Here is an 18,834-nt window from a genome sequence, read left to right as displayed (position 1 = left end):
GGTCGATTGCGTAATTAGAATCCCGTCAAATTCAATTACGGTATGTAAGGAAATCGCCAGAACAGATGACGATCATCATCATCAGCCTGCGGCAGTCCACTGCTGGACATAGGCCTCCCCCAAAGCTCGCCACTGAACCCGATCTTCGGTTCTACGCATCCAGTTACTGCCAGCTGCCTTGCGCAGGTCGTCGCTCCATCTAGCAGGAGGGCGTCCTACACTACGTTTGCCGGTTCGTGGTCTCCACTCCAGAACACGTCTACCCCAACGGTTATCGGTTCTGCGACATATGTGACCAGCCCACTGCCACTTCAGCTTACTAACTCTGCGAGCTATGTCGATCACTTTGGTCTTTGCCCGAATGACCTCATTGCGTATTCGGTCTCGCAATGACAAACCAAGCATAGCTCGATGACGATCAGCCAAGTTCAAATATATACCATATTGGTTCTATTTCGAAAAAAGCGTAATGTAAAGCAAAAACCGTTCGCGGTTGCAGCCTCATTCATGAAGGCTTTTATACGGTGTACAGCTTCTTTGATTGTGTAACATTACGCGCAATACATATTAAAGAAAACGTCTGAAGTCTCCGTGGCCTAAAGGATAAGACGTCCGGTGCATTCGTGTCTAGCAATGCATCGGTGTTCGAATCCCGCTGGCAAGTACCGATTTTTCTAATGAAATACGTACTTAACAAATGCTCACGGTTGACTTCCACGGTAAAGGAATAACATCGTGTAGTAAAAAACCAAACCCGCGTAAATTATAATTTGCGTAATTACTAGTGGTAGGACCTCTTGTGAGTCCGCACGGATAGGTACCACCACCCTGCCTATTTCTGCCGTGAAGCAGTAATGTGTTTCGGTTTGAAGGACGGGGCAGTCGTTGTAACTATACTGAGACCTTAGAACTTATATCTCAAGGTAGTTGGGGGCATTTACGTTGTAGATGTCTATGGGCTCCGGTAACCACTTAACACCAGGCCGGCTGTGAATTCGTCCACACATCTAAGCAATAAAAAAACTATTTTTATTTTTTTATTAATATTGTTATAACCAATCGTGACACGAATTCGCGACATAACATTTCTTTTCTGTCTGGAATGTTAACTTGACACTCAACAGGCTAATAACACGTAACATTTCCCGGCAATCGACTTACCTGTTACATAAAAACAACCGTTGTTGGTTTAGGTCTCGCTGTTTCCCAGAAAAATCCTTCTTTTACCCATCAGGTACTCGATTCGTCCGTTTCGACGGAGGAAGCCGTAAAATTTGTCGGCACTAACCTCAGTAAGTAAGGGAACGGTACGATAGTTGTGTTTTTAGTTTTACTAGAGGACCCGCAGTAGTCGGAATTCGACTATAATTAATTGGAATTGTAAGTTTGTACACTATTATGATTGTATTTTATACTTCTATAATCACAAATTTCGCCAAGACTACACTATAAAAATATTAACAAAGACAAACCATATTCTATTCTCAATTTGACAACAGACGTCAAGAATAAAAGCTTGACAATAAATAGTATGCATGCGTGTGTGCGTCAAATACATGGTATGTAGTGTGTGTAATCTTTTCTTTATTGATTTAATGTATCTTTTATGCATTATTTTAAGCAAAAACTTTGTATCCCTTTTTACGAAAATTGCGCGGACGGAAGAGTATGAAATTTCCCACACTTATAGAGAATATAGAGAAGGAGTGCACAATGCTAATATTTTTTTTAAATAATGCATAAAAAATACATTAAAGCAATAAACAAAACATTACACACACTAACATGTATTTGACACACACACACGTACCTATGTAAACCGTGTAAACTATGTAAACCATGTTTATTGTTAAAGTCTGTGGTAAACTGGAGACTAGATTAATATTGATTTCTTTAATATTATATTTTATGTATAGTGTAGCCTTAGCGAAATCTGTGATTATAGAAATATAATATAGTCTTTGACAATAGAACCATATACCTACATAATAATGTTCAAACTTATAAATTAAATGAATAATTATAGTCGAATTTCGACTACCGGGCGACCACTAGTCATTATTAAAAAGAATGAATTCTTCAATTGACACATCGGAAACATCAATAATTATTTATTGTTAAGGTTCATGGAGCTCGTTGAGGCCATGACAATTCAGAGAGCCTCGTGTGCGCATTACGCTCTACTTGTATGTCTAAATAAATAGAAAATACATTTTATAAATAACCAAGTTGCGTTACTATTCTCTTGTACCTGCGATTTACGATCTCTTTCTAATAAAGTCGGTATTGAATTGTTTGTAGTTTCATTAAGTCGTACACTTTGTTCTTTGGAACGTAAAAACAAAGGTTTTTCAGAATTCAGTAGTCAATCGTATTCGTGCATAAAGTAGTTATTCTGAGTTAAAAAAAAATACGAAAGAAAAAAGAAAAAGAAGACCCTCTTTCTAGTCCGTTTTCGATCCTACCACTGGAACTCGAAGACTTAACTTGAGACTTAAACTTATAAGTTATTTCAGAGATTATTTCTAGAATGAACAAAATCAGAGTGTGAGCATTAATATTTTCTTGGCACGAAGCCAGTAGTACATTTTAATAGACGCATTGACGGGATAACATTAATTTGTCGGATAAAATTAATTTTAATCTTACAATTTTTGTTTGATTTTGTTTACGAAACACGTATACAAGTTGCAAAAATTATCTGACACGACACTTAATCCATTTTGAAAGCATCACGACTTTGAAGTTCGTTCTAAAAAAGTCAAAATTGACTTATGTTGTTATTTTATTTTAATCAAAATAAACCGCATGAACTTTTAAGTTGAAATACGTGCATAGAAACTATGTATGTGCTCATTGCTAAGCGATGCGACTATATGAGGAACCGGACTGATTTTTTTGAATAGGTAAATAGTCTCATTAATTAAAACAATGGTCCCCGGTTGTCGAAATTCGACTATAATTAATTGAAATTATAAGATTGTACACTTTTAGGCATTATTCGATTGTCAAAAACTATTTATCGTACTTCTTTATTCACAGATTTCGCCAAGACTACACTTTAGAAAAATATTAATAAAGACAAAACAATATTTAATCTATTTGACTACAGACTATAACTGACAGACTGCAATAAGAAAAGTTTGACAATAAACAAATAGTATACGTGCGGGTGAGTGTGTGTCAAATACATGGTAGTGTGTGTAATGTTTTTTTTTATTGATTTGATGTATTTTTAATGCATATTTTAAAAAAATATTAGCTTTCTGCACTCCTTCTCTATAATATTCTCTATAAGTGTGGGAGGTTTCATGCTTCTCCGTCCGTGCAATTTTCGTAAAAAAGGGTACCTAGAAAAAAGGCTTCACGTATTAATATATGGATACTTCATTGGTGGTAGGGTTGTACTATAAGAGCTGAGACTTGGAACTAATGTCTCAAGATGGGACCAAAATACATATCTTATTTACGATTATGCAGTTTTTTTTTATTGCCCTTGTAGGCAGACGAGCACACGGCCCACCTGATGGTGAGTGGTTACCGTCGCCCATGGACTTCAGCAATACCAGGGCAGAGCCAAGCCGCTGCCTATCGAAATCTTTGTTAACTCTTTGAAATCGTGATTAACAAATTTACCTATAGTTTTACCCATGATTAATCCTAACCACTATTCGATGCTCAACGATGACGGGAGACGGTGACGTCTCTTCACCATTCCGCCAACAAATTCATTATTGCATGCATGTACATATTTTATCATTTTCTTTTTTAATTTTAGCTTACTTTAGTTTTCATTATTGCATTAATATTAAACCTATTGCTCATACGTTTTATGCTTACTATTTGTTAAATGTTATTTATTCCTTAATTCATTATACTGAAATGAAACCATAACGTATTTTTTCATGTTTTTTTCGGTCTTTTTGCAAGTTTTCTGAATCGGTTTATTTATCTTCAATCAAAGCCTCGTTACAGCGTAACGCCTGCGTTGTTACATAGTGATGTCATTACAGGAGTGTTATTGGCTATTAGCTATTACCAGGCGCTTATTAATGGAAGCTATACGCCATACAACATACGTTCAATGGTAATACAATCCCATAGCCACAGCCCACTGAGTTACTCGCCGGATCTTCTCTGTGGGTCGCGGCTCCGATTCGATGATAGATTCAGTGATGGGCTCTTGCTAGGACTAGTGTTAGAAATTCTTTCAAGTTGAGCGCGTGAACTCACCTACCGATTCGTGAGTAGTTGTAATAGCCCCAGAATTTGCTAACGATTAGGTAGGAAATAAAAGTTAAAATGAATAATAGAGCTTATATTCATTTATTAAGTATTGGATCATAAAAAAACTGACAATATTTGACATTATCTAGCAATATTTAACTTCTTAAAAATTCATATATATTTTTTTCGATATAAGTGATATCAAATATTTAATCAGTGGATAAAACAAATAAAACAAATAAAGGCACAGTCAATATTAATGTATGATTGATCCACAGACATAATTTGGAATTTGTACGAAATTTTTCAGAGAAGCTTTGTCATTTCAGTTATATGTACCTATATAGTTACTGGTGGTAGGACCTCTTGTGTGTCCGCGCGGGTAGGTACCACTGCCCTGCCTATTTCTGCCGTGAAGCAGTAATGCGTTTCGGTTTGAAGGGTGGGGCAGCCGTTGTAACTATACTTGAGAGCTTAGAACTTATATCTCAAGGTGGGTAGCGTATTTACGTCGTAGATGTCTATGGGCTCCAGTACCATTTAACACCAGGTGGGCTGTGAGCTCGTCCACCCATTTAAGCAATAAAAAAAAATATATATTGTTGTAGAATATAAACCAATACGTACTCATTTTGGGCCGGTCACGTCATGGATGCAAGCATTCCCCGGGAATGAGTTACGGTCCTTCTTGTTTACCGAAACGCTAATTTAGACTTTAAGCAGTGGTTCGAAATCTCAATTCATCTTTTCGCATTAAAAGTGTCCGATTTCCAAAAATATTCGATATGCGGTATCATTTGGTATCACCGTTTTTTTTTTCTTAGTTTACCTATTTTAACTACTATTAACAAAATTAATACATAATTTTATCTTACTTTAAAATAAAGATAATAATATAATGTTACTGGTAAAAAATAAAAAATAAAATGTTGCAAAGATGATTAATATTAAAAATATCACATGTTAAACCTTTAAAATTTGTATGTTTAGAGATTATACAGTTTTAATGCGAGAAGACGAATTATGAATGTACTGATTAACCTTACACGCGGGAATACTTCATGTATAATTTTACTGTTTATTAAAAAAACCTACTAGCCCTTAACATACGGCCTTAACATTCGTGTGTAAAGAAATAAATGGATTAGTAAAAAAAAATTGATAGAAAATTTGACGGTAGTTAGCAAAATATTCAAACATCGACACATAATCTCGACACTTAGTCATCCGCAGCCAAAACTCTAAAGTTTAATCGTATCTTCCGAAATTAAAAAAAGAAAATTTTGAACGAAAGATTTTAGTCGATTTACCGTTAAATAGTTTTAATTATTTTTTATTTGATTATAGCAAAGGGATTTGAGACAGTCCGCTCAAACAATACGATCTGAAGTCTCATTTTTGAAGCCGCGACTGCTGTGTCTGGCTCTGACTGTTTTAATTTCAAATTCACCGACTGAAAACAATAAATGGAATCTAGCAATGTTACGCGTTTAAATATAATACAAACAAAATTACGACTCCTAAAATAGCCTCATAGAAACATGTGAGCCATTTAATGTGCGTGCAGTAATTGTACCGAATAGAGATGTGCTCTGCAGATGTTTTAGATGCATCACATCCGCTTTCGAAATCGATTTATAGAGTAGTACTTTGGTGTAGTTTTCGTACTGATACATACCCGATTCTGTGGATCGAATGGTAAACAGTCGACGTCGCCCTAAGCACGTCATTACGGATCCTCCCGATTCATTAACGGTGCTTTTAGGTACCTCAAGAACTGGTCACCGTCCTCGCCGAACCCGTCGCTTGCGACGAAGGGCTCGACGAGTAAATTAACCCATAGACACAGCCTACTGAGTTTCTCGCCGGACTTTCTCGGTGGGTTGCGTTTCCGATTCGGTGGTAGATTCTGCGAAGCACGGTTCTTCCTGGTGTTCGTGTTAGCAACGTCGCCAGGTTTGAGCCCCGTGAGCTCACCTACTGGTTAAGGTTACGCTGATATAGCCTCTCAAGGCCATTAGCATATGTAGGAGAAAAAAAAGAGAATCCTGCCCCCCATTCTTCGTAGCCTTACAGATATAATAAATTAGGAAATTCACTAGTATCTCCATAGCAACGTATAATATACGTATTAGTGCTCATAGAATAAATTTAAATAAAATAAATATTTGTTACGTCTTATAAATGTGATAATCGATGTTTGGATACATTCTTCTTCATCCTATTCGTACACTCTTGACAGAGTGTTTGTGGTCATGCATCAGTCGGATCCTGCGATAGCGATGCTCTCGCGATCGAGGTGCTTCTTCGCCGGCTGGAGACCACAGCGTTGGATTTTGGACTTGTGATCAATCGAGATAAGACCAAAATGATGATCGTAGATCGTGATAACATCAACCAACCGGAAGTCCAACATATAGCGGGATGCGAGGTAGTTAATAGCTATGTATATCTAGGCTGCACTATCAACAACGCTGGAGGCTTTTTTTAAATTTTTTATTGCATAGATGGGTGGACGAGCTCACAGTCCACCTGGGTTAAGTGGTTACTGGAGCCCATAGACATCCACAACGTAAATGCGCCACCCACCTTGAGATCAACGGCGGATCCAGGGGGGGGGTCATGGGGGTCATGACCCCCCCTGAGCTAGTTCCAGGACTTGAACTAACTTGGACTAATTGAAGAACATCATGATTTATTTATTATCTATTGTTATCAAAATTAAATTATAAGTTCTTAACTTGCCCACGACTATGTGACCCCCTCCTGGCGCCAAAGCTGGATCCGTCCTTGCTTGAGATGTTAGTTCTAAGGTCTCAGTATAGTTACAACGGCTGCCCCACCCTTCAAACCGAAACGCATTACTGCTTCACGGCAGAAATAGGCAGGGCGGTGGTATCCACCCGCGCGTACTCACAAGAGGTCCTACCACCAGTAATTACGCAAATTATAATTTTGCGGGTTTCATTTTTATTACACGATGTTATTCCTTCACCGTGGAAGTCAATCGTGAACATTTGTTGAGTACGTATTTCATTAGAAAAATTGGTACCCGCCTGAGATTCGAACATCGGTGCATCGCTCAACGCGAATGCATCGGACGTCTTATCCGTTGGCCACGACGACGGCTAAGAAGATGAGATCCGAAGACGTTGCGCCGTGACAAGATCCTCAGTTGAGAGGCTAACAAAGATTTGGAGAGACCGCAGAATAATCAAAAACACAAAAGTTCTGTTTGGATAAGTATTTGTAAATTGTTTAGCCTTTTATGTGTACATATAATACGTAACTATATGCGTGTTGAATATCTATGTCATAAATTTTTTCAATACAGCAATGCACCTATCCCAGCACCCTCACAACACAGCACCCTTGGTTGACTTGTAGAGAATGTCTTAGGAATTAAGTCCGCCTTACTGTCTCTACTCTACTCTTGTGCATAATCTATCTATATATATATAAAAATGAATTGTTGTTCGTTAGTCTCGCTAAAACTCGAGAACGGCTGTACCGATTTGGCTAATTTTGGTCTTGAATTATTTGTGGAAGTCCAGAGAAGGTTTAAAAGGTAGATAAATATGAAAATGCTCGGAATTAAATAAAAATAACAATTTTGTTTTCCATTTGATGTGTGCCCCGTCGGACGGATTCCTTTTATTTGTCTTAAGTTTATTTTATACAAAAGTTTAGGTCTTTTATTTATCGATTGAGGCACTACGAAGTCTGCCGGGTCAACTAGTGCTAAATAAATTAATGTCTTAATAAGATCCACCATACAAAACTATTGTTACAGCTATTCAGACGTTTCGCTTCGCTGAATGCGATAGAAAGAGACGGCTATTGTTAATACATTATTGAATTTTGAATGCCACCTATCGTGTAGTTTGCCCTAACATCAGAACTTATTTAATGCAGTTGCATAAACGATTTAATTGCAAAAGGAAACACATACCGAGTACTGTAAGCAACTAAGCAACTAATACTAAACACTTCCTTGAAATAAGACAATCGTAAGTCTACCAAGCTGAGGACACGCCGCACGCGCAACTATTACCATACAATGAGTGCGTGCTGCGTTTCAATGGTCTACAGGCTGCGGTGACCATGGAGTTGGAAGACGGCGGGACTGTTTATCAGAAATAAACAGGACGTGATAACATGACATTTTTGACGTTATACTCATTTGTGACGTTGTACTCATATGTGACGTACTCATATGTGACGTTATACACATTTGTGACGCTATACTCTTTTGTGACGTTATACACATTTGTGACGTTGTACTCATACGTGACGTTGTACTCTTTTGTGACGTTACACTCATTTGTGACGTTATACACATTTGTGACGCTATACACATTTGTGACGTAGAGCGGCACTAATTACAACGAATGTAAAACCGTAATAAATACATGCGCATAATATATATTATTATAAATGAAATACCCGTCAAATCATCTTCAGTTAGTTATTCATAAAAAAAATGAAATAATGGTGACCGTACATCAGAACGCGATGCGAGCAGGTCGGTCACCCCGCCCTGTGTTTATCCATCTGCTGTCTTACGATAAACAGCGGACAAATTATGCCATAAAGAACTGCTTCTAGGGAATCTATTTCATATACAGCATGGGAAAGATACAATGGAAATTCCCAGTTAACATTAAAAAGACAGTAAGCGTTCTGATTTAACTTTTCATTGTTGCTTACTTTATTACTCCGTTGGTGTCTAGATCGAACTGAAGGTTTTGGCTGGAACTGAAGGCAGGTTTTTGGATAAAAAAAAGAAATGTTTCGGTATTTTTGGGAAATTTTAATTTTGCGTATAGAATTAAAAATTAGCTATTACGGTTTTTTTTTCTAAATTACGTCGAAGTAATTCTGCTGATAGATGTTCTGAAACATCTCATAACTCAAATCTCTTGGTAGCATTATAATGCTATCTATATCTTAATATATATAAATCACGTGTCACGTTGTTTGTCCGCGATGGACTCCTAAACTACTTAACCGATTTTAAATTAAATTTGCACACCGTGTGCAGTTTGATCCAACTTGAAAGATAGGATGGTTCTTATTTCGATTAATGGTCGCAATGTTTATTAATTAACAATAAAATGATTTCTTATGTTGTTATTAATTGTAAGTTTCATAAGTCTAAAACAGATGGCGCTGTGTTAAAAATACCAACGTTTTACATAAACTACAATTTAATGGCATATGCACTACGTGTTGCTGAGGCTAAAGTATAAGTGAAATTTATTTCGTAGAAAACGCAATACAGTGAAATTCAATTGTCCTTACTTTGTCAATTTTTTGTATTAGCATAACAGACCGCGTGTTATTTCGAAACAAAAACCTTAGCCACAGCAACATGTGGCCGGGTCTGCTAGTAATTATATAAAAATGAATTGCTGTTCGTTAGTCTCGCTAAAACCCGAGAAGGGCGGACCAATTTGGCTAATTTTGGTCTTGAATTATTTGCGGAAGTCCAGAGAAGGTTTAAAGGGTAGATAAATATGGAAATGCTTGGAATTAAATAAAAATAACAATTTTGTTTTTCCTTTGATGTGTCCCCCGTCGGACGGATTCCTTTTGTTTGTTTTAAGTTTATTTTATACAAAAGTTTCGGTCTTTTATTTATCGATTGAGGCACTACGAAGTCTGCCGGGTCAGCTAGTATATTATAATTCTGATGTCTATGGACCCCAGTTACCACTTGAGAAACGGCAGGTGGAATCTCTTTACCCATATATGCTTAAAAAAATATATAACAGAGAAAATGCGTTGAATTTTATGCCAAAAGCTTATTATGATTAAGCTCCGATTCAGCCTAGAGTTACGTAAATTCACTAACATCCAAAATTATCCTTAAGAATTCTTCCCCAAAATAACGAGGTACATTATTCATAAAATTTTCGCGGCTTCATAATGTAATTGTCGGCGAGGCGCGAATTCTGAGGGCGCTAAGACTTTTGAGGATAAAAGACTCTTTAGGAAAATATGTATTTTGTAAACATGAAGTATTTCGCGAAAAAACTGTAATAATATTGCTATAACGAAGCAGTTATTTCCATTAAAATTTCTATGAAGTCGTTGTGGCCTAAAGGATAAGACGTTCGGTGCATTCGAATCTAGCGATGTGTTAAAATCCCGCAGGCGGGTACCAATGTTTCTAATGAAATACGTGCTTAATAAATGTTCACGATTGAATTCCACGGTGAAGGAATAGCATCGTGTAATAAAAATCAAACCCGCAAATTATAATTATTTGCGTAATTACTGTTGTTAGGATCTCTTGTGAGTCCGCACGGGTGGGTACCACCACCCTGCCTATTACTGCCGTGAAGTAGTAATGCGTTTCGGTTTGAAGGGTGGTGCAGCCGTTGTAACTATACTGAGACCTTAGAACTTATATCTCCCTGATTCCTGAGGCATTCCCTTATCCACCATTCGTCATCTCCACCGCTCCCTGGAGTTTTATAACAGTGTTTGGAAATAATAGGGTATAAATACCATTTTCCGGGAAGTCATTGTCGTAAAATGTATATTCTTATCGTTAATAAAACGTCGCTAAATTTTATGCAAATTATCTACTACTTTCAAACAAACTACTTTCTTTTTTTCTACTACTACTACTACTTTTTTACTACTTCTTTTCTTTCTACTACTACTTTCTTTTTTACTGGCGGTAGGACTTCTTGTGAGTCCGCATGGGTAGGTACCACCACCCTGCCTATTTCTGCCGTGAAGCAGTAATGCGTTTCGGTTTGATGGGTGGGGCAGCCGTTGTAACTATACTTGAGACATTAGAACATATATCTCAAGTGGGTGGCGCATTTACGCTGTAGATGTCTATGGGCTCCAGTAACTGCTTAACACCAACCAGGTGGGCTGTGAGATCGTCCACCCATCTATGGAATAAAAAAAAAGAATGACACGTCACAATTGGTTATATTCAAGTAGTGTTATTTATTAATTGCGAGTAAAACCTTGTAAGATCAGCTGCGTCTAACGTTAAAGATTTGAAATCCGTCGAGCTCACAGCCCACCTGGTGTTAAATGGTTACCGGAGCCCTACATCTACAACGTAAATGCCGCCACCCACCTTGAGATATAAGTTCTAAGGTTTCAAGTATAGTTACAACGGCTGCCCCGCCCTTCAAACCGAAACGCATTACTGCTTCACTGCAGAAATAAGCGGGGTGGTGGTACCTACCCTTACGGACTCACAAGAGGTCCTACCACCAGTACACGAAAACAAAACTACTTAAGCTCTTTCGGAATTAAAATATGACCGAAAGTTTTTATTTATTATACACAAATGATTTATAAACCTCACAAATCACTTAAGTATACATAGATGTTTTCTATTCGAGCATAATTTAAGTTGAATTTATATAATCGGAAAGATTAAAAGATACATAAAAGCACAAATCAAAGAGACATAATTTAGTCATAACAATTAATTAAAAATCGCGAAAGGATTACAATGTTTGCGTTATAAATCACGTTCAAACATCCAAATATAACATCGGTTGAGAACTAAAAAGTTTTATATTCGATTTTGGATAAACGCAAACATAATCTTTAACTAGTTAAGACGAAGGACCGTTTTCTTATTCCGTTTAAAATTAAAATTCGTCTTTTTCATTTTGATGGATATCGGGCGGTTGACATAAAACTACTTTCTATACAATCAGTCTTGTATCTCAGTCATTATTTTTATGTATTTAATTAATACGACTTCGGTCGATAAATTTGATGTTATTGATGAGATTTCGCGAATATATGAATTTCTTTTGTATCGTTTGTGGATGTGTGTATCATTTGTTTTCTTAATTATCATATTTAGAAACTAAACAGTGTATTGACGCACACGGCGTGCTAATTTTTTTTAAAACAGTTTATTTACCGAATTCTTCTTAAAACGACAAACATAATTTAAAAAAATTAAGCTTAGATGGATGCATGAGATCACGGCCTACCTGGTGTTAAAGTGGTTACTGCAATCCATGGACATCAACCACGTAAATGCCGCCACACATGTTGAGATATGGGTTCTAAGTCTCAGTTTTACGGTACAACGGCTACTTATTTTTTTTATTTCAAATCTATAGCCAATGTTTCCAATAATTTCGTGGTTCCAAACGATTGTGCCATAAGATTAGTAGAAAATATATCATATAAGAAAATACTAGAGGAAGAGAGAGAAAATACTTTATTGCACACGAAAACACAATTAACATTTGAAAACAGTCAACAAGTAGATGTAACCTACATTTGCACAATAGGCGGTCTTATCGCAAAACGCGATCTCTTCCAGACAACTGTTTAATTTACCGAAATACTGAATTTTTTTATTATTTTTATTATTTATCTCAATATAAATACGCACCTATCTTGTCGATGTATCTAATCCCAATTTTTCAATGCCCTTTTTGAAGTATTCCTGTCTACGGAGCCAACAAACTCTTCAAAGGCATTTTGTACTGACTCTCGGGTATTGATTTTTGAAGTTATACTTCTTTGGGCGCGTTATGAAAAATGATGAGAGTGAAATTTTACGATGCGCGCGCACCGTGACACAAAATTAACAGAATGAAGTTGCCCACTAAATCGCTCATTACAATACGACCGACGTAACTTGGCGAGTCTGAATATAGCCGCAGGTGAACTTTCCGAAGCGTACCGAGAATTACCGAATTTATACGATATCAAGAAAAGGGATGTCCAATATGCGTGTTTGAGGATGTTGTTTAATCGATTTTTTTTTTAAATTGATTAACAAAAAAAAAAGAGGTAATTTTAATAAAAATAAAGTATAACTTCTTACGCGCGTACATAAGTACACGCACCCTTTTTTTATTTATTATCCAGAATTGTAAAACGGCAACTTCATAGGTATCCATTTTTCAATATTAAAAAAAAAAAACTTCACCATACCATTCTTAATTTATTTATAATAATAATACTAAATTAATAAATAATTGGCCCCAAATTAGGATTCTCTGTTTTATTGGGTACCAGAGACTGGCATACACACTTATACGTTTAAATACATACATGTATAGATAATAAACACCCAGACCAAGAGCAAAAAAACTGGTTTAACACACGAATGTTTTCCCGATGTGGGAATCGAACCCACGACCATCAGCGCAACAGTCAGAGGCGATAGCTACTGCACACTGCACCACTGAGTCATAATTTTCAAAGATATTCTGCTTATGAATAATGAAATAGCCCGACCTGACTCCATATACACTGCTGTTTTTATTATACATTACATATGTATGTAACTACGTAATTATCTCATTTCATAATCCATTTCGGAGTCGTCGCGATCGTGGCCTAAAGGATAAGACGTCCGGTGCATTCGTATCTAGCGATGCAACGGTTTTTTTATTGCTTAGATGGGTGGACGAGCTCACAGCCCACCTGTTATTAAGTGGATACTGGAGCCCATAGACGTCTACAGCGTAAATTCGCCACCCACCTTGAGATATAGTTCTAAGGTCTCAAATATAGTTACAACGGCTGCCCCGCCCTTCAAACCGAAACGCATTACTGCTTCACGGCAGAAATAGGCAGGGTTGTGGTACCTATCCGCGCCGACTCACAAAAGTTCCTACCACCAGTGTTCCTACCACCTACCTACCACCAGTGTCCTACCACCGGTGTTCAAATCCCGTAAGCGGGTACCAATTTTTCTTATGAAATACGTACTTCATAAATGTTCAAAACCCGCTGAGTTTGTTTGTTTGTTTTCGCTGATTCATGATAAAGTCTCAATATCATAGTATCACGTCCCTCTTAGTGTTGTTGCCCTCCATGAGACAGAAGTCGAAATTTTAATTGATTCGATCGTGAAAGTGAAGATTTCTAAGCGCATCGTCTTGTTAATCGGCGACCTTTTATTGGTTGAAATCAATTAAGTTTTTTCTATAATTAAACCGAATACTGTTTCTGATTGGATAGAAAACGTGTAAAGTATAGCTCCGGGCTAAGACGCTAGATACTTTTTCGATATTATGTTAAGGGTAAGTACTGCTTTGTAATTTGAAAAATATAAATTGTTTTTTTTTTTTATAAAAATGAGGAATTCGCTGTCGTGTCTTAAAATTGTTGGCTTTAAAATTAACGATATCTTAAATCGGTTCTCTTTTATCACAGTTAATGTGAAGACGAACTCACAGTCTGTTAAGTGGTTAGTGGCTGTCAAAGCTGAACAACCACAACGATTCGGCATCCACCTTGAGAGATAGCATTATAATACCAATTATATTGAATTTCGGAATTCCCGAGTGAAGAGCTTCTTCTTAACAAAAGTAGGCAAGACAGCAAGCAGTTCTTTTTAAGGCCTGATGCTAAATTTTTTTTTATTTTCTCTATTACCATTTAAGGCAGACGAGCATACGGCCCACCTGATGGTAAGTGGACACCATCGCTCATGGACGTCAGCAATGCCAGGGGCAGAGCCAAGCCGCTATCACCCCTAAAATAAAGCTGAGGATTAGTTTAAGCAAGACTCAAAGCTACCAGTCAACTCCAATGCCGCTTTTCCACCCCGACGCCGCTTTCCAATGATAAGACCTATTAGTGTCCTAAAGAATAGTAATAAAGAAAGGTTTAGGAAATAAATATATTTTTTTAATTTTTTTTATTACTTAGATGGGTGGACGAACTCACAGCCCACCTGGTGTTTAGTGGTTACTGGAGCCCATAGACATTTACAACGTAAATGCGCCACCCACCTTGAGATGTAAGTTCTAAGGTCTCAGTATAGTTACATCGGCTGCCCCACCCTTCAAGCCGAAACGCATTACTGCTTCACGGCAGTAATAGGCGGGGTGGTGGTACCTACCCGTGCGGACTCACAAGAGGTCCTACCACCAGTAAAAAGAGGAAGATTTGTTCGGTCTGTCGGTTTGATTAAACATTCATCGGTCACTAGTGAAAATCGCAAATGCGCAGTTGTTATCGGTAAATGCTATAAATAAGCAAATAAATGAGATAAATCAATTTGTCTAAACCACTTTCGCGCTGCCTATCTGACATATCTGGTACTATTATTCATGATATTATTGATTAATTACCAATATATTAATTTAGCATAAGTATATTATTTATTTCCTATGCTTTTTATTTATTTATTTGATATATTTTGTACACACAGCTGTTAGACGAAACACGACACTAAGGATACAGAGAACAAGGGGACTACTTATTTCAAGTCGAAATCTCTTCCAGTAGGCCCGCTGAAGGAAAGAAGCCAGTGACCACTTAACACTAGATTGGCTGTGAGCTCGTCCACCCACCTAAGCAATAAATAAAAAAAAAACACTTCCCCTTAAGAAATAATTATGCAAAACGTATTCCTATTAATTTTCCATTTTAAATGCATCCATATGTATATTAGAGAATATATGATTCGAATCTATCATATATACATGCGTACGTATAATGAAATGTATCTAATTCGCTTAATTAAAACATGTCCAACACCGAATGTCTGGGTCGTAACATTAATTCTGTTCGCTCAGTATTTTAATTGGTGAAAATAATGTCGGTTCTTCACAAAGCGAATTTCGCTTCGTCTAACTTCGTCTAATGCGTTTTGTGGTTTATGAATTAAGACGTCGCTTCGTTTATGATTTCAACAAGGAGGATGTTTCTAGAATTTATTAACATCCCATCTGGCAAATTACTTTGTAACGGAACTCTTAGTGAGAACGTGATTTGTTCATTATCTATACTAATGTTATAAAGAGAAAAGATTTGTTTTTTTGTTTGTATTGAATGGGCTCCGAAACTACTGAACCGATTTGAAAAATTCTTTCACTGTTTGGGATCTACACTATTTCCAAGTGACATAGGCTATACTCTTTGTTGAAAAAAATTTAGGGATCCTTTCTAAAAAAAAAATTACCTAACATATTATTTACATGGCGGGCCCTTCGAAAACTATTTATAATAGAATAAAATAATGCTCTACGACTTTGTAGAACACATTAATATTTACAAAAAGTGTCGCGATAGCATAATTACGTCTAACTATTATTATTATAGTTATGCCGCAATAAGTGTTCTTTTATTTTTTAAAATAAAACAACTTCGTTCAAATTTTTGTTAAAGACCCGAGCGGAGCCGGAGCGGGCCGCTAGTAAGTTATAAGGCGGGTAATACAATACAATTAAGATTTCGACCTAATGCGTATGTGTGGTTGTCCGCCCAATTAGAATTTTTTTTGTGACTGCTGCAAATTGCAATGAAGTGTAATTTAAATTCATTTACTTTTTTTTTTAATGTTTTTCATGTTGTCTCAGAATGAATAAAAATATATTTGATTATCGAAATAAAGAAGGTATTCGGATGTTCGCACGCATTTATATTAGCTACTGAATTACGTGTAACTTAAGGACGGTATTTGGTACAAGATACAAGAAATTGAGAGTAAGCTGTTTTATGAGAATTATTTGAATTATAGAGATTAAATGCATTGAAAAACAAAAACATCATAACAAATACAATAGAGCGCACGTTGCCGGCATAGAAAGAAATATGCAGCTTACAACCATAGACAACACACATAAGCTTGTTATAGATAAGCAACTCAAGCACTCAACAAAAATGATTACGGGCGTCGGCCACTAGATGGCTTCACTTCGATTAGTTTCTCATTGCTCCTGTAGATAGCAGTAACATATTACCTATCCTATATTTTATTTTTAATTGAGGATTTTGTAAATTTACAGAAACCACTAATTGATAAAATTTAATTAGGCTTGTATGATTTATTAATTTATTTATTGTCTATGTTTAGTTACACAATAATTAAATGTCTTAACTTTAACAACATATAAGTTTAGGGGCATCCGCTACAATATGTCGATAATTTCCATAGAACAAAAATATTTGTCTTAAAGTATCGCAGTTTCAGGGCCCCACTCACAACAACGCAATAATACATATAGTGTTGCCAGTTAACGGAGCGCCGTTTTCCCAGAAAATTTGGTAGCAACTTCTTAGTTTTGATTTTTTTTGTTTGTTTTACAATTTTTTTGTTTGTTTGTTGTATTATACACATAATATAATAATCGCCATATTTCGTAGTTTGAGCCACACGACATAATGAGTCAGCGCGGTTTCAGTTTCGCGCACGCGCCACACAATTTCCCGTTGTAATTTGATAATATCCTTTTTGGTACGTTCAATTCATTGATTGAGCGACTTTAATGTGACGTTTTGTTATACGCTCGTGCAGTGCGGTGTGGATCGCATCTCTGACGTCACAGACTCATGTCTAAGCCACTATTGTCCGACGCTAAGATGCCGTCACATAGACCATTCCCTAATTCGACCATGGAATAAATAAACATATTAAAGTTTAAAATTGAATAGCTCGAATCTAGAATTTTCTTTCTCTTTCTCCAAGTACCAGGTACTTATCTTCGATTATTGTATTGCTTCCTATGTAGTTACTGACGATCTTACTTGCCATCTGATACTATGCAAGTAATCTATTTTTCTACAATGCTCTGTTAATGGCGGTAGGTACGGAAAAGTAATATAGCTGGCACAACATATTTTCAGTTTTCGCGGTCTTCTATCTTTATGATTTTTATTGAGTGTTCACGGACGCTCACGGTTGCCAGCTTATTATATGCTGCTATTGTCAATAATACGAATGACAGTTGCGTTTACTGGTAAATAAGCCACTGCAAAAACCACAAAATATCCTTTGAATCGATTTTGCAAAAAATACGTAATAAGTAGGTATTTATTTTTCTCCGTTTCCGGAGTTTTTCGTTCTCTATAATTTCCTTTGTGTTGCATATTTAAATTAGTTCTAATAACATATTGGAACACGTTGCTTCACCACACACACATACAACCAAAATAATAATACGAACTGCTTGGAATAAGTACCAACGTTGAAATAACAATTTAGCTGTCATTTCTAACGTAATCCACAAGGACCATTTTAGACGGAGCCCCGCTTCCTATTCCGTTTCATCCAAAGAATGTAACGAAGAATGACTTTTCGTATAGGAACGGCTCATTTAAAATTGGCTAGTTCATGCGACTTACGCGAAGTAATTGTCTATGAGGCGTCACGGTGCGGTGGTTCGAGATTTGAATTATTTTTGAATTTGGAACGTCATTACGTAGTAACAAACGCGAGACTGACCAGTAATCGTCTTGTTTTGCTTTAATTTTCACAAAACGTTTTTGTGATACATTTTAGTAAAATAATGCATTAGAAAGCGTGGAGTAAAATTGTATCTTCAGTATGAGAATAAGGTTTACAAATTATTTTATTTAAAAAAAAAAAGAAAATATATGAGAAAAAACAAAAAAAAACCCGCTGACTTTGTTTCGCCGGTTCTTCTCAGGACTGTGGCTCTTTTTGGAACCGGTGGTAGAGTTAAAATTTTTATTTATATTTTGACATGGACTTTTTGGCGGGAACGCGAGGAGTGAAGTTGTGTGATTTGTTTTATTTTGTCTATCTATTTAGTGTTTCTTCGGGTTTAAATGTGTAATAATGGTGGTTTATTAACTGTTTAATATCTGTGAAAGTGCACAAATGTGTGAAAATGA

At 36.5% G+C, this 18,834-nt stretch overlaps 1 protein-coding gene across 2 annotated transcripts in view; it reads left to right on the top strand.

Moving 5' to 3' along the window:
* Positions 1-18,834, top strand: part of cv-c (RhoGTPase activating protein) — a 334,600-nt gene that overhangs the window by 15,576 nt on the left and 300,190 nt on the right. The window lies entirely within an intron of this gene.

The sequence above is a fragment of the Bombyx mandarina genome, chromosome 07 (genome assembly GCF_030267445.1).
Source record: "Bombyx mandarina strain Sakado chromosome 07, ASM3026744v2".
Taxonomy (NCBI): domain Eukaryota; kingdom Metazoa; phylum Arthropoda; class Insecta; order Lepidoptera; family Bombycidae; genus Bombyx; species Bombyx mandarina.
The sequence above is the reverse complement of the archived record's forward strand: the minus strand, read 5'-3'. Positions and strand labels throughout refer to the sequence as shown.